The 23,541-nt window shown below is 35.6% G+C and overlaps 1 long non-coding RNA gene across 2 annotated transcripts; it reads right to left on the bottom strand.

Annotated features, from left to right (window-relative positions):
• On the bottom strand, positions 1–23,541 carry LOC112675154 (uncharacterized). Of its 2 annotated transcripts, none has more exons than XR_003145790.3 (5): positions 23,271–23,541; positions 10,341–10,428; positions 3,166–3,304; positions 1,821–2,290; positions 1–352 (listed from the first exon to the last, which is right to left on the bottom strand). It is a non-coding gene; the product is annotated as an uncharacterized LOC112675154 (long non-coding RNA). The 2 variants fall into 2 exon arrangements; XR_003145789.3 differs by having other exon boundaries at positions 2–349.

Raw genomic sequence — 23,541 nt, 5'->3', positions numbered from 1 at the left:
TCCAGGATCACAACCTGGGCAGAAGGCAGGCACTTAAGCTGCTGAGCCACCCGGGCTATCCCATATCCTCTTTTCAAATACATGCATATGTACATCTCTCTTCTATAAATAAAATTTGCATATATATGTATCTGTGATTCTAATATCTGTGCAATAACCAAACATTCAGTTTTTAAGGGTTGGCATTATAGCCACTTTATGGGAACTCTATTCATTTACAGAAAGGATTCCTAGGGGTGCCTTGGTGGTTCAGTAGGTTAAGCACATTGAATTCTTGATCTCAGCTCGGGTCTTGATCCCAGGGTCTTAATTTCAAGCTCCACTTTGGGTTCCATGCTGAGCGTGGAGCCTACTTAAAAAATAAATAAAATAAAATAAAAATTAGAAGGACTCTGGGATGCATTAAACTCCTAAATACACAAAGTAATAATGTTTCAGTATGTGAATAGTTACTATAAGAATTCTGGAAGGTGCCTTTTCCCTTATTTTTATATTTATGAAGATATTTGTTAACAAAGACTTATTTAATTCCTGTAACTATCCATCGAGACAACCTGCTCTCTGATCTGATGGTGCAATGTGTAATCATCATTGAACTGTATATATCCCGTGTTTGTAGTGTCTGGAGAGGGTGAGATTCTCACAAGCCAAAAGAGCAGTGTATTTAGTTTCATGTATTTTAATTTTAAATCTTTAATGCTAGAAGAACCAATCCATCTTTTTTTTCCTCTTCTATTTCCCTGGAATTAGATAATTATGTGTATATTCAATTTATTCATTAATTTACACAGCCTCTACACCTTCAGTGAAAAATGGAGAAGGGTAAAAGGCACTCTTGTGATAATCCGAATCTTTTTTTTTTTTTTTCTGGACAATCTACATCTTTTAAACAAAGTGTTATGTACACGGCTAGGATGTGTTTTGTCTTTCACTTTCTTTTTAAATTCAGATTATGAGCTGATTCATTTTATATAGATTTAACCTTGTTTGTGACTCTTGCTACATATAAAATTGAAAGTGATGTGAAACCTGGAAACAATTAAAGTTCATCTCGTAAGTGATAGAAAACATCACTGAGGCTTCAATTGCTTCTCTCCCACTGTTAGGGAAATAGAGTTGAAGATGTGCTTTTCTACCTCTGATTGGTGTGAGTAACTGAAAGTGAAGGATTATTTAGCATACAGAACCTTAATGGAGCAGTTCAGGATTTATTATGTAAAACGCTCCCTTAAAATAGTATACTTTAAAATGGTTTTGCTTTAATGGGTGGGGAAAAAAATCTCTCTAGGCTTTAAAAGTATTTTGCTTGAATATACGCAGTCTTCTTGTCTCAGTCATATGTGGCTTTTAAATTTTCCTTTAAAAAGGTGCAACTTAAAATATTGCATAATAGGATTTTCTTTGTTCCAGCTGTGATATCAGGGAAGAAAAAGGAAGAAATATTTGATATGGCTTAAGCCCTTTTCTAAGGCAACATTACTGCATTTGCCTAATTTTCAAAAGGTCCCATTCATTTTTTTTTTTTTTTTTTTTTTTTTTTTTTTTTTAGATTATGTTGTCCCTTTTCCTGTCTCTCAGGAAGTGGCGTTAGTCCTAGGAAGGTTCATAAATTAGATGTGGCTGCTTCTAAAACATAGGCTGCATTTCTGCATGTGATTATGATGAAAACACCAGGCATTCTAAAGTGATGATAATGTTAACTAGTTTAACTAGTTTAACAGACCTAGAAGAGAGGGACTTTGATTAAACCTCTTTTACATATGATGAAACTGACACTGGGGAGGTTAAATGACTTGCCCCTCAGATAAAACAACTACTACCTGATAAAATGTCGCTTGAATCCAGGCCACCTGGCTCCAGCAGCTTGGGCACTGTGCAAGGTGAGCCTTGTCATGAAATGCAATTTTTATTCTATTATTTTATGCTATTGTTTCTCTTCTCTTTCACTGGATAGACAGATACATTTCTTATAGAAGATCAAATTGCTTTTCTTTCTATATTTATTTGTTTGTTTACTTCACAGTTTAATGCCAAGTAATAGTTTTCATTGGTTAAGGAGACATGAGTTTTGGGCTTGGACAACTTGCTAAATCAGGGATCATTGCTTCTCCCTGTGATCAGGCTGGTCTGGGTCTTCTCAGAGCTGTCTTTTCCACCACATCAGCTGCCTGTTTCACCTGTTGTTCTTCTAAATCACTTTCCTTCTGAATTCTTACTTTGCCTCTCTGGTGTCTCTGTAGTAAACTTTTGCTTAAGTGTTCCCTTGAGGCCATTCATTCCTGTTAAGTCGCTAGAAGGAAATGTGATATTTTAGGGTTATTTTCACCAGAATAAACATCAAGGAAGTTTATAGGTTCTGAGACTAAGAAGTAGGTCTGATTGTGGATCTCAAAACAAATATATGCTGAAGTTGACTTTTGCCAGAGTGTGAGCTCAATATGGGCTTAATGAATTTTTTAATTGAAATACCAACCCTTCAAAAAAAAACCATATTTAATTACAAGGTTAAATTTAATGTAACGTTCAGTTGTAGAACATATAGGAAGAGAAAGAGAATACAGATGGTCCTCTTTTTGAGTAAAGATAAGAAGGCCTCATATGTTAATGGGGATTCTGTAGAGTGAGAAGGATCAGAGAGTGGAATGATACAGAGGAAGAATAGCTGGTGAACATTGAATCAATCTGTTGTTACAGTGTCGAATATAGACCTGGCTTACCCTGCAAGCCAGTCCTGGATAATGTCCAAATTTTGGCTCTGAAGCCTCTGCTGTTGTTTAGACTGTATCAAAAACCTCAAGTTGGAGGTATAGAGAAGAGATATCAGAAGTGGGAAGAGGTAGCGAATCCTTGCAATAAGCTTATGAGTTACACAACACACTAAACCAGGAAAAACTATCAGGGATTATAACATAACAGACATTCTAATGCACCAGGAATCATGACAGAACAAGGGTCTGGTCAGCAGCCATGAATGTAGAAGACAAAGATATCAATGGGCAGAGATTTTCCTTAAAAGGGCTAAGACTGGGGAGACAATAGGGAACCAGGGCATTTATGGGATGATTAAAGTAGTAAGTCAGCAAATGAGGGGGGGACACAATCCTGGTGGGCCCCAGCAGTCTGGCTGTCAGAAGCCCAACATATCACATGGACATGGGAACTTACATGGCAGCAGCCCCAAGACATCCCCTGGAAGGCATAGTAAGAAGGGGAGCAAGTCAGTAAGGATGTGAAGCTTGGGAATCAAGTCTAGGTTCCACCACTTGTAGGTGTGTGCCCTTGGGCAGGTCACTTGATTTCTTTTCTGTAAAATGGCAATGTAAGAGACTATGTCAGAAGTTTTTCTGAGAAATACCTAAGTGTTGTATATTATTATGCTTAGAATAGTGCCTGGAATATCAATATATAAGCAAATATGTCATTTTTATTCAACCTGTGGCAACAAAATATATATTTCTTACAATTCTGGAAGTTGGAAAGTCCAAGATTAAGGTGCCAGCATGGTGTGCTGGTGAAAGCCTTCTTCCTGTTTCATGATTGGCACCTCCTTTCTAGCAAAAGGGCCTATACCCATCTCTTTGGCATCTCTTTTATAAAGTACTAATCCTATTCATGTGGGCTCCCCCTCCATGACCTAAGCACCTTCCAAAGATCCTACTTCCTAATACCATGAATGAATTTTTTAAAGATTTATTTATTTATTATTTATTTGAGGGAGAGGGAGAGAGAGAGAGAGCATGAGACATATTGGTGGGGGGAGGGAGGGACAGAGAGAGAGGGAGAGAGAAACTTAAACAGACTCTTTGCTGAGCATGGTGCCCCATGTAAGGCTCAATCTCATGACCCTGAGATCATGACCTGAACCAAAACCAAAAGTCAGATACTCAACAAACTGTGCCACCCAGGTGCCTCTCAACATATGAATTTCAAGGGGACACAAACACTCAGGCTATATAGCAATATAGCTAATATTATTGTAAACATTAAATTTTGTGAAAGTTGGAATAAGTTGAGTTTGACTGTAAGGACTAGAGGTAGATGATTAGAATGAGAAATCAGCATTCTCTGGACAAATACAAGAGGGAATGCAAGGGAAAAGATATTGAGATGTTAAAAGAGAGGCGATCTAGCAAGGGGGAGAGAAGGCAGAGGACCCCACGTGATCATTAAAACCGATGAGTTTCACAGAAGTCACTTTGGGAATAGGGATGCTATATAAGACTTTTAGATTATTAGAGCTATTCAGTGTAATTCCATATACTCCCCCAAATACTTAGCAAAGCCTGATAATCATACAAAGGCTTTTTAGGTAAGTGTGTGTGTGTGTGTGTGTGTGTGTGTTGTATGTGTATATGAACCAAAGAAAAAGGCTGAGTCCACATCTGGGTTGATGGGATAAAATGGGAACCATGCACTTTAAGGAATAAGAAAAGAAATAACTAATTCATCCTGGGCAGGAGCTCAGAGACAACAAAAACTTTGAAATTATAAAATTCCAGGAAATGGACAGAAATTTTGGGAAAGGCATTATCTAGATTTGAAAGAGCAAACAAGGAGAGCTGAGATAATATCTGGGCCATAATTAATTTAATAAATATTTATTAAGACCACCCTCTATACCAGACAGTTTCTCAATCTTGGTAATAATAATGATAATGATAATATACATATATGGATTTTGAATTCTTTATCATGTATGAGGGAGATGAGCAAATAGACATTAAGAATACAATATAGTATGAATAGATGAAAGATAATTTTACTCTGCCCAAAGAAGGAAAATTGATCTCCTAAACCAGATAATGAAATGCTGGCTTTTTACCTGAAATATGGAAATGAGTCACTCAGATGCCTATAAGAGAGCAAAAGGATATCCAAGGACTTAAAAATTGTGACATAAAAGTTGCCCTCCTAAGAATGGCAAAAGATGAAAAGATGGTAGGAAGGATGCAAAAGAAAAATAGCAGCAAATGTTATATTGTAGAGAATCTATTGTAACATAATATGGAATTTAAGTAAAAAATTTTGATGGGGGAAGGCCCAGGTAGATGCTGACCTAGACAATCTAATAAAATAACCTGCTATTTCAGGATCATGGGAGGAAATTCCAAGGAATGATGTTTAAAAGAAAATGGATTCAGATTCTGTAGCTTTATTCTACTTGAGAACATGCAGATTCCTATCTGTACCCCACACCTTCCAAATGATATTTTCTGAGAGTTGGACCTGGGTTTCTGCACCATTGGCAAACATGACAATTGTTCTTCATGCATGATAAAGTTTGAGGATAATGGTTTCAGGACTATTCAGTAAGCAACCCCATTATCTTCACTGCCTGGATTGTCTGGAGGGAAGGAGCCATAAGAGTGGCCACGTTGAGATATGAACCCAAAGTGACCTGGTCAGTTTTCTCCATTTGAAGGGTCATTGCTATGTTAAAACAACACAAGCCTGGCAGCAATGAGGCAGAGTAGCTGATAAAAATTGTACATTATAAGGTTTAAATGAGGGTATTTCATGTGTTTGCTGAAATATTCAGGCCTTTTCATACATCATTAGTCCATATTACATCTTTTTGAAAATGGAAAATAAAAATTTATTTTATATTATTGAAAAAAAATTCCCAAAGTCATCCTCTTATTTATTAATTGTATAATAATTTATTTATGACTGTCAATCATTGTTTCAAAAGTTTATAAAGTAAAACTTAGGAGAGATTTTTCATGTTTTCTAAGGTCTAAAACCCTAGAAAATAATATCCAGCTATTAATATTATTATTATATGTCTGTCACAGTGACCACCACTTAGTGAATTCCTAAAATTTTATCCTTAGAAATAGGCTAAATACTTTAATGATTTACAGTAGTCTTATCTCATGTTATTCCCATTTACTGATAAGACATGATATTCTTCTCAAGTAAGATATGAATGTTAGTTTAACATGCTGCCATAATCCATATCATAAATAGCAGCTAAAGAATTATCATTTATTTACAAAGTCAACATTTAAGGAATGAGTGGATGTTTCTGACAATTTTGTATTCTTTGTGGGAAAATATCTTCCAATAAAATTTAAGATATTTAAAAGCCTGTATTTTTAAAACTTGGATGAAGATTTAAAAAAAAAAATTGGAGGCAGAGGGTATAAATTGATGGGATAAACTGACAACAGAATGTGGTACTGTTCTCAGCAAATCCACTGATCCTGGGAGACTATAATCTGAATGATGGCATAGTTTGAATGTGTGGGGTCATGAGACAAAGCCTAAGATCCTTCATGATGAGAGGTCAAAGAGAAAACACCTCTCTCCTCATAGAGTTGAAACAAAAGAGTGATATCTTTAGGATGAATTTGGAATGAAGGGGAAAACAGACTACATGTATATGGAATCTTGATATATATATATTGAGGGAGTAGAATTTCTTATTTGGACAAAGGATGGGTTTCCAGTAAATTGAGATGAACAATTGGCTATCCATATTAAAAATAAAAATAAAATAAAAATAAATCCCTACCTCACACTATACACAAAATTAAAGATAGGACAAAACAAATGTGAAAAGCTAACTTTACACATTTTACAATATATAGAAAAATAACTTGATAGTGACATAGGGAAGGATTTTTTTCAATAGAACACAATAAGCAAAACTGATATAAGTACAAGATTGAATAATTCTACCACATTAAAAGTAAAAAGTCTTTTTTAGCATCAAAATATGCAGAAAGTAATAAAGCAAGCAAACGCTGAGATTATATTTGCAACACATATAATGTATGGATGTTTAAAAGTTTAATAATTTGAATCTATTTTTAAAAAACTACAAATCAACAAGAAAAATTTTCTGTTTCTAAAAGATGGTTCAAGAATACCAATTTCAAATAAGAAACATCTGTAGCCAATATACATATTTAAAAAGCCTAGTCTTATTAGTAATCCAGTTGACGCGTTTTAAAAACAGATTGAGATAACATTTTACACCAATGATATTGGCAAAATTGCAAATTGGACAGTGGTTGGAAAGAGTGTGGAGAAACATAATTTTCTTTTTTGAGAGAGAGAGAGATATTGAGAGAGAGAATAAGAGGATGGGTCAGAAGAAGAGAGGGAATCTTAAGCAGATTCCAGGCTCAGGGCAGGGCTCCATCTCACTACCCTGAGATCATGACCTAAGACAAAATCAAGAGTTTGACACTTAACTCACTGAGCCACCCAGGCACCCCAAGAAACAGAAACTTTTATTTGCAGCTGGAGGGAAAGCCCCTTGGTTCAACCACTTTGGAAAAGGTTGTTTCCTAGTGAATTTGAACACACACATACCCTGTGACCCAGCAGCTCCACTCCTGGGCATGCACACATTACAGATGCTATCTATTTAAGGACCCCTGGTCCTGTAGGACAATATTAAGCGTCTTGCTGTCATTTAAACTTCACTCATTGTGATTGCTCATCTTAAGTTATAGTTTCTAGTTCTTAGAGAAATGTGATTTATAATATTCAATTTTATTTTTATGCCACTGTATTATTTTAATGACTTTTCCAGAATTGTTTTGGTTAAGCGAAGCATAAAAAGAAACCCTGACTTTTAATCATATTCATTTTGGTTTAATCACATGTCATGTTATGCACTTGTAAAGATTATTTCAATTATTAATATGGACCTATTCTAAAAGAAGTTTTCTTTCCTTTCCTCTTTCTCTACTTAGAGGAATTTTTAACAAAGTAATTACTGGAAATTAATTATTTTTTCCTTATTTTTTATTACTATGATGAGGCTTTCACATTTTTTACAGCGATGTTAAAAAATGCCATTGTAACCAAATTATCATGTACAAATGCTGATGAAAACTATCAGTTATTCTTCAATATTTAAGAATGTAAATTGATAGTTAAACGCAGTTCTAAAGAAGACTGCTAGCAGGATAAAAATATGATGCTGATGTACTTTCACTCAACAACCAGCATTAGTTCTCATTTCATAATATTTACCTTAGAGATCTAAGTCACAATATTTTCTTGAGTGAGATTTCATTGTTAAACACACCGTAATGAGAAGTGTTGACATTTTATTGAAAACCACTCTATATTGCTAATCTGCTATGAATATTGCCATGGCAGTGGGGAAAATCTGTCAAAATGTGTTGGACTATATTCCGTCTTGATGAAAAAGAATAATTTCTCACAGTAAGGCTCTTATTTAATTACAATTCCACAATAAAAATGGGTTGTCTTTCACCCCTTGCCTTCTCCTACTTGACTCTTATTCGTTCTTTGAATCTCAGCTAGAATGTTCATTCCTTCCCTCAGAGAAGCCTCCTTTTTGTCCAAAGTTAATGTTAGTTGCTGTATGATTTCTTGGTTACCTGTCCTCTTTCTGCACGACATTTCTCACAATTGTTTGCCCCTTTCCCCAGCATCTATACTTAAGGATAAGTGGGGCCAAGTTTGTTTCTTTACTAATATGTCTACATACGTTTAACTTGCAATGCCACTTGTGTGCAATTGAATTAACCACTCCTGGTTTACATTCCTTTATGACTACTGGACAGTTGAAGATGATAAAGTGTGACATTTCATAGCACTGAAATCCATTAGCTAACTTTTTTTTTTTTAATGAGAGACAGACAGAGAGAGAGAGAGGCAGAGACACAGGCAGAGGGAGAAGCAGGCTCCATGCAGGGAGCCTGACATGGGGCTCGATCCCGGGTCTCCAGGATCAGGCCCTGGGCTGAAGGCGGCGCTAAACCGCTGAGCCACCTGGGCTGCCCCATTGGCGAACTTTTACGTTGATTCTACACGGACTTTAAGAAATTGAAAACTTGAAGTGAATTATTAATTTGGGAAGCACAGGTATTTCCATCAGGTCTGCAAATAGTTTTCCATATGTAACATAGTAAACATATTCATTGATCTATGCATCTCACTGGGTAAAACAGGAAAAATCTCTGTCCTAGGATTTTGCAGTTGAGGAAGGAATAAATATCTACAAACACAAATAACATCAACTTTGCTAAGTGAGATGTCTAATTTGTTTAAAGACATGCAAAGTACTTTAGGAGTTCAAAGATGGTGCTGTTGCTTTCTGTTCAAGCCGTCCTGCATTCCATGAAGGAGTCTCTGCAATGTGCTTTGAAGAACCATAGAATAGTCAAGAAGAAGCAAGACTGCACTGAAAGTAGAGGAAGCAGCATTGCCAAAGCCAGTGGATACCAGTTGAAGTATGGATTAGCAGGTGAGTTGGAATGACCAGAGGTGAAGATATCAAGCAGATGAGGACCCTGATGGGTGAGGCGGTTCATTTCATCTGGGGAAATGCTACCTTAGAGAAGAATGTCAGCAGCTTAAGGAGAAGGAAGAGGAGGGGTTTCGTATTTCACACCCATAGCACACCCACCATTTCTACTGATACACTACTCTTTGGGACATGCCTCCCCAGATGCCCTACTGATTACAGCATGTTGTGTTTCCCAACTCTGTGTTGGTGCAAAAACAAAAGGAGGGAGCAGTAGTTGAGTAGCACTGGCTAACAGTCAATATAACCAAATTTAATTATATATTTTGTCCATTAAATAAACAATTATTGAGCTCTCTATAAGTGCCAGGAGAAAGTTATAAATATTAAAAATCAAAACAGAAATAAAAACTGCCACCAGAAAACAACTGAGGAAGTTCACAGATTCATAGAAAAGAAAGTTTTGTGACCTTGATGGTGATGCATATAAATACTTTATCTAACATGATGACTACATTGGTACAGTAATTACTAGAAGTCCAAAAAATTGAATTATGATATTTAAATGCATTTTAATTCTCCTTTTTGATTTAGTCCCTAAAAAACTCCTTACAATACAAGTTTTCATTTTATAAAACCTGGGGAAAATAACCTTTAGTTCAGAATTGGCGGTTGCTTAAAATCCCCCAAAGATACAAATGTAGTGCTCCAAAGGGGCACCTGTACCCCAATATTTATACAGCAGCAATGTCCACAGTAGCCAAACTATGGAAAGAGCCCAGATGTCCATCGACAGATGAATGTGGTGTATATATGCAGTGGACTACTACTCAGCCATCAAAAAAAATGAAATCTTGCCATTTGCAACTACATGGATGAAACAAGGGGGTATTATGCTAAGCAATATAAGTCAATCAGAGAAAGAAAATTTTTCATATGCTCTCACTCATATGTGGAGTTTAAGAAACAAAACAGTAGATCATAGAAGAAGAGAGGAAGAAATTAAAGAAGTTGAAATCAGAGAGGGAGACAAACCATAAGAGATTCTTAATCATAGGAAACAAACTAAGGGTTGCTGGAGGGAGTAGAGGGGAGGTGAAGTTACCAGGTGATGAGCATCGAGGAGCGCACATGATGTAATGAGCACTAGGTAGTATATTCATCTGATGAATCACTGAACTCTATCTCTGAAACTAAAAATAATTATGTTAATTAATTGAATTTAAATAAAAACTTCCATAACTATTAAAAAAATATACACTTAGTACCTAGAATGGTATCATATCTATAGTAAATACTCAAAAATTATTAGCTTAATAAAAGTATTAAGATGTCTGTGCGACTTTTGGCAAATTACTTCTGAAAGCTTCTATGTACTCATCTATAACAATATGATACTGTAATATTGTAATTAAAAAAACCAGATGATATTAAAAAAAAAAACTTAAAAAAACAGAAAACCTTCCTTACCCTAAAGTTCATAAGGATATTCTAGATTTTCTCCAAAAGTTGTAAAGTTTTTCTTTTCACATTTAAACCTTTAATCCATCTGTAACTGATTTTTGTGTTTGGTGTGAATTAAGGAAATACACATCAATTTTGGAAGTAGTATGTTCCATTTAACCTTGCTGTAATTCCATATTGAATCATTAGATACAGTTTGAGGAGAATAGGTATCTTTTTAATATAAAATTTTGACTCTTCTTGTATTTGTCCATTTTCCCATCGACAGTGATAGGTTAGTTCCAGCTTTTTCCTTTGACAAAGAATATCTCTGTGAACATACTCAGCCATGTCTTTCAGTACATGTTACATGTGCACGAGAATTTGTCCAGAGTATGCATCTTGAGTGAAATCATTGCATCATAGGAAAGGTGAACTTAGCATGAAGCTTATAAAACTAGTTTTATACTCAAAAAAAACCCAAGAAGAATTGGCAATTGCTTAAAATAAATGCAGGGTGGGGGAATGGATGAAAGAGATAAAGGGGATTAAGAGTACACTAATGGTTATAAGCAATGAGTAATGTATAGAATTGTTGAATCGTTATATTGTATACCTCAAATTAATCTAACATTGTGTGTTAACTATACTTCAAAAACTGTGTGGAGGTTCCTCAAAGAGTTAAAAATAGACCTGCCCTACGACCCAGCAATTGCACTATTGGGGATTTACCCCAAAGATACAGATGCAGTGAAACGCCGGGACACCTGCACCCCGATGTTTCTAGCAGCAATGGCCACGATAGCCAAACTGTGGAAGGAGCCTCGGTGTCCAACGAAAGATGAATGGATAAAGAAGATGTGGTTTATGTATACAATGGAATATTACTCAGCTATTAGAAATGACAAATACCCACCATTTGCTTCAACGTGGATGGAACTGGAGGGTATTATGCTGAGTGAAGTAAGTCAGTCGGAGAAGGACAAACATTATATGTTCTCATTCATTTGGGGAATATAAATAATAGTGAAAGGGAAAAGAAGGGAAGGGAGAAGAAATGTGTGGGAAATATCAGAAAGGGAGACAGAACGTAAAGACTGCTAACTCTGGGAAACGAACTAGGGGTGTTGGAAGGGGAGGAGGGCGGGGGGTGGGAGTGAATGGGTGACGGGCACTGGGTGTTATTCTGTATGTTAGTAAATTGAACACCAATAAAAAATTAAAAAAATAAAATAAAATAAATGTAAAAAAGCCTAATTCTTTTAAAGCCCAAATTAAAATATATTGAATTTTTTTTCTTTTTCTTCTTTTTTAAGATTACTTAATTATTTTTTTGAGAGACAGAGAGAGAGAGAGAATGAGCAGATGAGGGACAGAGGGAGAGGGAGAAACAGACTCCTAGCTGAGCAGGCAGCCAGATGCAGGGCTCAATCCCAACACTCCAGGATCACAACCTGAGTCAAAGGCAAATGCTTAAGCAACTGAGCCACCCAAACCCCTTTCTATTTCTTTTTCAAGAAAGCAGTTGACACACAATGTTAGATTAGTTTTAGGTGTATCACATAGTGAGTCAAGTTTTCTCTTCTTAAAGCTCTGCTCACCATGAGTGTAGCTCCCATCTGCCACCATACAATACTATTATGATATCAAACACTGTAGTCCCTATGCTGTTCCTCTTATTCCTGTGACCTATTCATTCCATAACTGGAAGCTCATATCTCCCACTCACCTTCACCCATTTGTCCTTCACTCATCCATTCCTCTCCCTCCCCTCTGGCCACCATCAGTTCGTTCTTTGTATTTATACATCTGATTCCATTTTTCATTTATTCGTGTGTTTGTTTTTTAGATTCTACATATGAGTGAAATTATGTGGTATATGTCATTGTTAGTCTGACTTATTTCACTTAGCATTATTCCCTGTAGGTACATCTGTGTTGTCACAAATGGCATGATCTCATTCTTTCTTATAGTTGCATAATATTTCAGTATGTATGTGTGTACATGTATGCATAATACATATATACACACATGACTATATATATGCTACATCCTCTCTGTTTATGGACACTTAGGTTGTTTCCATATCTTGGCTGCAATAAACATAGGAGTGCATATATCTTTTTAAATTACTGTTTTTGTTTGCTTTGGGTAAATGTCCAGTAGTGGAATTATTGAATCACATGGTATTTCTATTTTTAGAGGAAACTCCATATACCCTTTTCCACAGTAGCTTCACCACTTTACATTCTCTCCAACAGTGCATGAGGGTTTTCCTCTACATCTTCACCAACACCTATTATTTCTTGTTTTTTTTTTTTTTTTTTTTTTTTTTTTTTTATTACAGCCATTCTGACAGATGTGAAATGATATCTCATCGCGGTCTCGATTTGCATTTCCCCAATGAATAGTGATGTTGAACATCTTTAAATGTGTTTGTTAGTCTCTTTATGTTTTCTTTGGAAGTTACTCGGATCTATTCAGGTCCTCTGCCCATTTTTTTTTAACTGGATTGTTTGTTTTTTTGGTGCTGAGTTGTAGAAGTTCTTTATATATTTTTGATATTAACCCCATACCATTTGTAAATATCTTCTTGCTTTCAATATATTGCCTTTTGTTTTGTTGATAATTTTCTTTGCTCTGCAAAAGCTTTTAATTTTGATGCAGCCATGAGATTTATTTCAATTTTAGGGCTTCGTCTTTGAGGGAAATTTGGTAATCTTGAATTAGAGAGGAAGGCAAAGGGATCCCTGGGTGGCGCAGCGGTTTGGCGCCTGCCTTTGGCCCAGGGCGCGATCCTGGAGACCCGGGATCGAATCCCACATCGGGCTCGCGGTGCATGGAGCCTGCTTCTCCCTCTGCCTATGTCTCTGCCTCTCTCTCTCTCTCTCTCTCTGTGACTATCATAAATAAATAAAAATTAAAAAAAAAAAAAAAGAGAGGAAGGCAAACCATGAGAAACTCCGACCTCTGAGAAAGAAAGGGTTGCAGAAGGGGAAGAGGGTGGGAGGGTAGGGTGACTGAGTGACGGGCACTAAGGAGGCCACTTGATGGGATGACACTGGGTGTTATACTCTATGTTGACAAATTGATTTAAATATAATGCTTTTTTTAAAATTTGGTAATTTTGATATTGACCTTACTTCACTGACATAATTGAAAGAAATTTTTACATTTAATTCCATTTACTTGAGCATTTTTCCATTCATTCATTCATCAAACATTACTGAGTGTCTATCATGTACACAATGTATCATCTGTCATTCTAAACTTGGTGAAATAAGCATACTATGGGGTATATCTAAGACTACTCTATCATTAATTTTGAACATGAGGCAAAATATCAGTTTTCTTAAATTGTTTATTTGAATAATTCAAGGAAAAAATTCTCAAGCTATTCTAATTATTAATATGTATTGCATAAATTATATAAAACTACATGAGATTATTATTTTGTCCCACGTCCCTTCACAAATAAGATTTCGTTCCTTCCATAGGAGTAGTTATAAAAATACCAAGTGTGTTGGGTGTGTTCTAGTTACATTTCAAATTTACAATCATTTAATACCCAAGTCCTCTCTGAAGTAGATTCTATTATTAGTAATATTTGACAAATAAAGAAAGTACAGTTGCAAACATTCAGTTCATTTGTCTAATACAACTCAGGTCATCTGTGGTTAAGGTGTACAGAAAGCCCAACCATTCTGAGCCAGAGGCGGCACCTCAGACTGCTGTTTTAGCGCTCAAAAATATTTACAGTAAACTCCTTGTTTACAACCTTTCTCTGTGAAAGAGGTAGTTATTGAATTCATCATATGTGGCCAGCTTGGTGCTAAACCTGTCACAAAAATTCCGTGCAGTCCTTCAAACAAGCTTTGCCAAGTGTAGTGCTTAGCTAAATTCTGATCTCTCTGGCACTGCTTGTTTAGATTCCTCAGACAAAAGGTCAATTCCTAAGATACCTACTTTTCAATTCTTTGTGTCTCTGTTTATTAGCTTGCTGGGTTGAATGAAGTAAAAATCTACAAATATTATGAAGTTTTTCTGGCTTTAGCTTGTGTTGTTGTTGTTGTTTTAATGAACACATAGCCTTATAATTTTTTGTTTATCTTGAAATGGCCGTAATACAACTTCTGAACTAGGTCTCATCAATTTTTCTGACGGAAGGTTATTTTCCTTGGAGAGGGACAAAAAAACATAGTTAGAAATAAGGTCAAATAGACTGTGCTCTTAGAGACATGAAATCTTCCATGTTGTTTGCCTTCCTAACAAAATACTACTCAAAATGCAAGTGTCTGTAACCTCAGAGATTAATACATTTTTTTTCTTTGATTGTTTGTTGTGGTTGCTTTTATTCAAGTAATGAAAACAGAACAAAGCAGGCTGTGTTCAAACAGCAGTGATTCCGTAGTCTTTACAGATATTGTCCGAATCTAATTGGATTTTAATGAAATGATATTTCCTTTGTGATAAGTACATAAAAATTATGTTTTTAATTAACATCACAAGGTATAAGCTATAGATACCAAGTTTCAACAGAAGTAGTAATTCTTTAATGTTTTCTTCATTTAAAAAAAAGACAGAAGTAGTAACAACTTGGGAGAAAAAAAATGAATAAATTAACTGGACAGTGATTAGCCTGGGCCTTTTCATCCTAGGGGTTGTGCCAGATTGACAATGTCTATTTCTTTTACATTTAAAACCTTATTAGTTTGTTTTGTTTTGAAATACTTTCCAAAGGATTGTTTTTCCTTTTAATCTTTGTCACTCAACTTTAACAGTGTTTGTACAGGACTGCAAATAAACTAAGTTCAGTGTACATTGTGATAGTAATTTTAAGCAATGTTCAATGTATGTACTGAACCCTAAAACTCATCAAGCAAAATGAATTTTTTAACACAGAATAGTAGGCTTGTGAAATGCACCCGATTTTTCATATAAAAATGTTATCTATCTGAGAAGAAGAATAGTTGATTTTCAGGGGGAAAAAATGTGAGGAGGGAAGGCTGTTCTAGAACACTTAGGAGTAAATAGGAAAAAGGATTTCTCAGCTGTATAATTTCAAAAGTGGCATGAAAAAAACCCTGGAAAGAGAAAACAAAGAACAAGTTGTAGCAAATCAAGTTCAATCAGTCCTGTTCACATTTCTAGTAAGGATAGATTGTCCTGCTTCTATTAGTTATTAATTATATTTTCATTACCTGCTGGTGACCTGTATTAATGATCCATACAATGATCTATGCATTTAGTCACCTACTAATTAACAAAATGATCACACTGCTTTATTTAATGATTGATTATGGATTTTTTTTTCTTTTCAGTTTTTACCTCTGTTCATTGTATTTAAGTATACTCTATGGATAAATTTTTTAAAAATTCTCTGATATAGTTAATCATTAGTGCTTACTGGAACATAATAGTTTTCATAGGGAAGGACATATCAAACTTTAAAAGTTTCCTCATGGAAGTAAAATGAAGAGTGTGCCTCCTACTCTACAGCCCCAAGCAGATGGTATTCTGATAACCTCTTTCCTGGTTTAACAATTCTTCCCACTCAGTGTCGAAACCATTTTAAGAAAACTAAGTGAGCATGTGGAATCAGAACATATCATGAGCCTCCATAAGGCTGAAAGGCTCAAATTTTCAATTGAAGATTCCCAAATTTCTAAATCCATTGAGAATATTTGTACTTTCATTCACTTTCTGTAGAGCTGAAATAGGCACAATCACTCAACTTTAAAAGATTCTTAAATGTGAAAGAAAAATAAACAGAGACTCAATTCACATTCAAATAATGCAAATCACCCAAGTTCAAAGAGTTCTATTAGTGAGCGTCTCAAACAAATATTTATTTCCAAAGATATAGATTTTTGCTGGACTTTTTCCCTTAACTTTCTTAGCTAAATATTTGACATTTTATAAACATTTCCATGTGCTAGAAGTTATTGTTTGCTTGTATTTTGGTGATGTGTTTTTTTAATCAAAGTATAATCTGCATGAGTAAAATATATAAATTTTAAAGGTACATGTTGATGAGTTTTAAAATATTTTGAAACTGTGTAACCACTTACCAAACTGAAATATAGAATATTTTCTGCAACACTTGAAGTTCCCTATTGTCTTATCTCAATCAGTAACCCCAAAAGTGACCAGTATTTCTACACTATCATCATGGATTTGCCTTACATGGAGCTACAATGAAATAATATAAATACTTTGTGTCTGACTTTTTTCACTCAGCATGTCTCTGGGATTTATGTATTAATAATCTACTAACTATATAGAATAATCTACTAACTATATAGAATTCCATTCTGTGAACATACCACCATTAATTTATCCATTCTATGCTGATGAGCATTTAAATTGTTCCAAGTTTTTGTTTGTTTGTTTGTTTATTTGTTTTTTACTATGGATAAAATTGCTTTGAACATTCTTGTACAAGTCTACTGGTAGACAGAAACACTTTTATGGGAGTTGAATTGTTGATCGAGGAGTCACTGAGAATCTCCAAGGGCCAGAAAGAGGAGAGAAGGAAGAAGGGGAGGAGGATGAGGAAGAAGGGAACAGAAAAGACAGGAACAGCAACATCATGAGCTAAAGGCGTGGTCAGTGTGGTGTTTCCTTAGGGAAATTACAGGTAAGCACTCCACATTGTGGGCTAAGCCCAGAGTTCATCCTTAGAGGCTAAAGCAAAAGACAAACTGCCTCATTAGGTTAACATCAGGGAGTGTGCTACAGTGGAGACTTACAAGCCTAGGTTACTGGCAAATGGAAACCCTCTCTGGAAAGTGGAAAAAAAAAAAAAGAGCTTCCAGTGAAAAAATTCTCACAACAATACCAATCCTCCAGGGAAATAGGTGACCTGAAGTAAGAATCAGGAAAAATAGAAATGACAAAAATGGACTCCTGGAGAATTCAGATATTGAAATCATCAGGTATGGAAGATAAAAATAACTATATACTGTCTAAAATATGCAGCCAGATGAGTCACTATATTATATAGTCTTTTACTGTAAAAAATACATTTATTTATTTATTTATTTATTTATTTAAGATAAAAATAACTATATACTGTCTAAAATATGCAGCCAGATGAGTCACTATATTATATAGTCTTTTACTGTAAAAAATACAACATTTATTTATTTATTTAGAGAGTGAGTGGGGCAGTGGAGGAACCTGAGGGGCAGAGGGAAAGGGGAATCTCAAGAAGACTCCTTGCTGAGCACAGAGCCCAACAAGGAGCTCTATCTCGTGACCCTGAGATTGTGACCTGAGCCAAAACCAAGAGTTGAACACTCAACTGACTGACCCACCTAGATGCCCCCAAAATACAGCATTTAAAAAGAAATTTACATACAGTATATGCTAACACATTGCTGGCAGAATGCAAAATGGCACAGCCACTTTAGAATGCAGCTCAACAGGGTCTTGGAGCTAAATGTACACTTAACCTCTGACCCTGCCATATCACTTCTTACTCTTTACCCCTTAGAATTAAAACTTATGTTCACACAAGACCCTCTATACAAAGGCGCATAACAGATTCATTAAAAAAAAAAAAAAAAACACCCTAATCTGGAAACAACAAGGTATCAGAAAACTGGTACATGAATTAAAAGATGGAGGTACATCCATCCAATGGAATACTACTTAGAAATATAAAGGAAACAATGATTGATAATGCAACATGGATGAATCTCAAAGCATTACACTTAGTGAAAGAATATTTTATGGATGAGTCCATAAAATAACTCTGCATGGAAATCTAGAAAAGGCAAAGTTATAGGGATGTAAAACATATCAGTATGCCAGGGCCTGAGGTTTGGGAGAGAGTATTTCTTACTAAAGTTTCATAGACAACCTCCTGGCAGACGAAGAAGGAGAGACCATATAACTATTATGTATTTTGATTGTGGTTACATGACTGTATATACTTGTCAAAACTCACAAAACCAAACACCTGCAAGGAGTATATTTGATTGTTTCTAAATTATGCCTCAATAAATCTGACATTAAAAGGCAACTACAGGCAAATATTCCTTCTGAGTTATGAATTTAAGGTTATCTCAGGATTCAAGTTTGTAATAAGGATTTTAAATGCATAATACAGATTTTGAGATTAATAGATTAAGACAGGAGAAGTATAATATTCATAATAGATACAACCAAACCATTTGAGGACAGTCAACATGAATTTATGGTGTAAACACATTTCAAAGAAGTAAGAAAAGGAAACTTCCAATCAGATAAAACTATCTTATTTTTAAAAAATAAAATCATATGCCAACATGACTGTAAACGGGTAACACGTAAAGCATCCTCTTTAAAAGTCTCTTTAAGAGAATAAGAAACAGATAACCCCTTCTATTTAACATTGAAATGTGGATCCTGGACAGTGGAGTGAGAAATGAAAAGAAATAAGATACGAGGACTGAAAAGAATAGAAAAAGAAGTCATTATTCAGAGACATATGGTCATCTACAAAGGTAAATGCAAATAATATATAAACATATTATTATAATTAATAAAAGAGCTCATGAGCCGAGCAGAAATTCTGTAAAAAAAAAAAAAAAAAAAAAAAAAGACATTGCATTGCTCTATGTTTCATTGTAGGAAGATAAATGATGTTTGCAACTTATTTCTTTAGGAATATTAAAATAAGTCCACCACTTCAGGACTGAAGACCAGAGATAATCAGAAAATATATTCAATTAATTGAGAGATTCATCTATTTATGAATGTCATTCAAATCTAAATATCTGTAAGCAGACTTTTATGAATAATTCTTAGAAAAACGCCAGTGAAAAGAAGCCTCGACACAAATCAGTTTCCCTGTGAAACAGGCAGTCTGTGAAGTGAGGGGTTATCTGTCATCAGCATGGCTAGCCAGGCCTGTGTGCAGAGGTTAGAATAAGGGCTTCAGAATGCCGAGTCAGTATGGCCAATGCTTTCACAAATTAAATTAAATAGCAGCACTTCACTTTAATACTCCCTGAAAAGTAAAATTTATAGAAGCCTCATTTTTATATGATTGTTTTTTCCAACAAAATCCTCATTGATTAAGGATATTAATTTCTTTCTTGAAAGCATGTCAGTAAGCTAGAGAAGAAGCATTTCCTGTGCATCGTGTTTTCCAAGGGAAAGCAAGTTATTAAAAAGTGAAAAAGTAGCTTAAAGCCCTGAAACATTGTAAGTAAACTTATTATTCAAAGTGTCTGTAATCCTAGATGCTTACACATAATCAGAACCACGTAGTGCAGTACCCCACCTATATTGTTAAAGCCAGCAATGACTAGCAAAAAATAGCTTGGCTTAATCAGATGACATGATGTAGAAAGGGCAAGCACTGTAGTCAAGAAATAGACTTTCAAATTAAAACACTTCTTTGGAAAACAGATGACTAGGCAAAGGAACATACTGGAAAAATACTGCTGGCATCTTAGAGACCTAAGAGACAATGTCATCACCCATAACATACCAGGAAGCAGGCAGAAAAGTTAAAAGGATGTCTTCACTAACAGAATGAAAGCATGTAATTGTAGACATCTAACAGTCGTTTGTTTCATGCATTGGAGAAGTGTGTAACACCAGGAATACATTTATTCTGGGAAATCCTTTGGCTTCATGAGAAGCGTAATTTGAATTTGAACGAGCTGCTCTTGAGAATTTTGGAATCAGTTTAATTGCTTATTTAGAATCATCACTCATAGTTGATGATTTTGAAAGAGGCCCTGAAACTCCTCAGCGTGGCAGCCACGGTTTTCCACCACCACATTCAACTTGACCTGTTTGTTCTGCCTCTTACCAACCCCCCAGCCCCGCCCCACCCCGCGTTAGCTCTTACTCTGCAATTGTTGTATTGCCTTTTCTCCTTAGTGCTTTGCCCAGAGCTAGACTATATATACTGCTCCAATTCTAACCAGGTTTCCCTTTCAAGGACTTGGTAAAGGTTTAGTCCTGGTTCTTGATAACCTTTTGCTGACTTTTAATGCTCTTCCTACATGCAAAAATATATTTGTTACATAATAGACATCACCCACTGTTCCAGACACTGGACAGGCAATGATAGTCAAAAGAGTTAGAATTCCTATTTTGGGGGCATCCCCTCTAGTGGAGGCAACAGTATACACATAACAAGTGAACAACTACAATATGTCAGTGGAGAAGAGTATGGAAACAAATAAAGCAGGGGAGTGAGGGTAGCAGGGAGGGTTGATTTTTTCTAGTGGTGGTCAGGGAGATCTCATTGGCTGAGATGAGATTTGAGTGAATAGTGTCCTGAAGGAATTGAAGGAGTACACACGGAGGATGTGGGTGGAAAAACATTCTGGGCATAGGATGAGCACAGAGGCAAGAGGTTGGCCACATGACTACAATGGGGTGAGGAAAGGGCAGTATGGTAACAGAGGAAAGGTACTGAGTTGTGGCAAGCTCTGCCATGTGGGATCTTCCAAGCCTTTTTAAGGACATGGTTTTCAGATGGGAAGGGAGGCCCTTTGTAAAGTTGTTGCAAATGCAACATGTTGCAAACATGACTTGATAAACGTGTTTAATAGCTCATGAATTCAATCCAAATTAATAATATGATACGGTGTTCAACTATTAAATTATCTAGGGTATTTTTGTTGGTGAGGCCTTATGTTTGAAGAGTGGAGAGTGAAAAAATAATGTATACACTTAGTGTAGGAATACACATAGATACAACTTTTCTAAAGAAGAAATTCTTAAATGAAACAAAATTATCTTTTCAACAAAGTTCATAAGCATTTTTCTAGACTATTATCTGCTCTGAATTTATTCTAGGGATAAAGTGTAGACTAGGATTTAAGGGTAGGTCAAGATATTTACTCTTGATTATTTAAAGGGGAATTGAAACCCTGAAAAATTAGGTGCCCTGTAATCAGTTAAATAATTACCACTTAATGATTGAATTAAATAAACATTCTGTAGACTTCTTGTAGATAAAGATATTTCAGGGATGCTTGAGTGGCTCAGTCGGTTAAGTGTCCAACTCGTGATTTTGGCTCAAGTCATAATCTCAGGGTCCTGGAATCCAGCCCTGCATCGGGCGCCATGCTAGGTGTGAAGTCTGCTTGGGGTTCTCCCTGTCCCTCTCCTTCTGCCCCTCCCTATTGCATGCTCTCTCACTCACTCTCTCTCTCTCTCTCTCTTTCTGTCTCCAAAATCAATCAATCTTTTAAAAAAAGATATTTTAGTAAATTGGAAGAGTGCCCACTATATGATAGTGAGAAAAAATATCTAACTGAAAATGTCAATAGATTCTAATTAAGTACATATAAAAAAAGAATACTGTCTGTAGAAAAATAAAATTCAACACTAATAACAAGTATTACATCATCTCACCCCTCCCCAAGATGGGATAATTTGATCTCCAAATATAGCTACCTAGTCTAGAAACTTTGCAGCAAAGTGTTGTTATATGACCAACTTCTGGCCAATGATCAGTGAAGGGATGTGATATTTGATCAGTGTTTTAAAAGGAATCAACCTATTCTCTCCTTCTCTTTGCCTCTCCTCCAATTCACTGGAATTAAAACATTATGGCAATAGCCAGTGTAGCCAACTTGGAAACAAGACAGAAACTCCACAGTAGTGAGAGCAAAGCAAAAGTGATAGAAAATTCTCTGGTGACTGGGAACTACCATAGCAGCTTTAAAGTATCTACCCAGGATTTTATGTAAGAAAAAAACAAACTTCCAACCTACTTATATTACTGTTATATTGAGTCTCTCTTTTAAAAGAATTGACCCCATATTCTCACAAATGTATTTATCTTCTTGATACTTCTGTACATTTTCTATGTTTCCACAATAAATATGAATTATGTCATAAATCTAAAACTAAATGTGTGAAGTGAGCACAATATTAGGATGCATGTATAGAACCACAGAATCAAAATTGAGAGAAGATCTTCCCGGCCTTATGTTAAAAAAATAACCAGGTAGAAACTAAAGGAACAATAACAAAATAGTGCAACACTTCATAAATGGATATCCCATGAAATGTTATTGAAGGAATTGAGGTATTTTTATCTGAAAACAAAAAAGAAAAAGACATGATTGTTGCTCTTAAATTTTGAAAAGTTGTTAAATGAAAATCACCTAGTCAAGTTTTCATTGTACCCAATGCCCCAAGTTAAGAAAAATAGTAAGGTGCTATGATGCAGAAGGCAACACAAACAAGGAAGACCATTAGTACCACTTCACTTCTCAGAAAAGAAGTGTCTTATCCCCCAAAGGAAGTGAGAGCTGTGTCACAGGAAATGATCACCAAGAAATTGTTTGCCTCATCCCATGGATTCTGTACTTAGTAGACTATGTAATAAATAGGCTGTGAATCCCAGGAGATTTCTGGGCATTTCAGCTCTTAGATTCTCTGAGTACATTAATGGAAACTATATTTACTATGTATGGAAGTGTAACCTAGCAGGCTTCCTTATTGATTTGAGTATAGAGCAAGTAGCTTATTTGTTCAATTTCATTGGTTGTAGAGTTGACTTTTAAAATAACTGTGCCATCAAATAATCCATTTCATAGAATTGATTAAGAAAATATAGATGAGGTACCTGGGTGGTTCAGTCAGTAAAGCATCTGCCTTCAGCTCAGGTCATGATCTCAGGGTGCTGAGATCGAGCCCCATGTCAGGCTCCCTGCTCAGCGGGGAGTCGGCTTCTCCCTCCCTCTGCCTTTGCCCCTCCCTTTGCTCATATACTCTCTCTCTTTCTCAAATAAATAAATGAAATCTAAAAAAGAAAATATAGAGACACTATATTGCCCTGGACAATGTAGGTATTCTAAACTGAAGTCTATACTGTGTATGGAACATCTCTTTCTCTG

This window comes from Canis lupus, chromosome 10, assembly GCF_003254725.2.
Source record: "Canis lupus dingo isolate Sandy chromosome 10, ASM325472v2, whole genome shotgun sequence".
NCBI lineage: Eukaryota > Metazoa > Chordata > Mammalia > Carnivora > Canidae > Canis > Canis lupus.
Note: the sequence above shows the minus strand (reverse complement) of the source record. Positions and strands in the feature narration are given on the sequence as shown.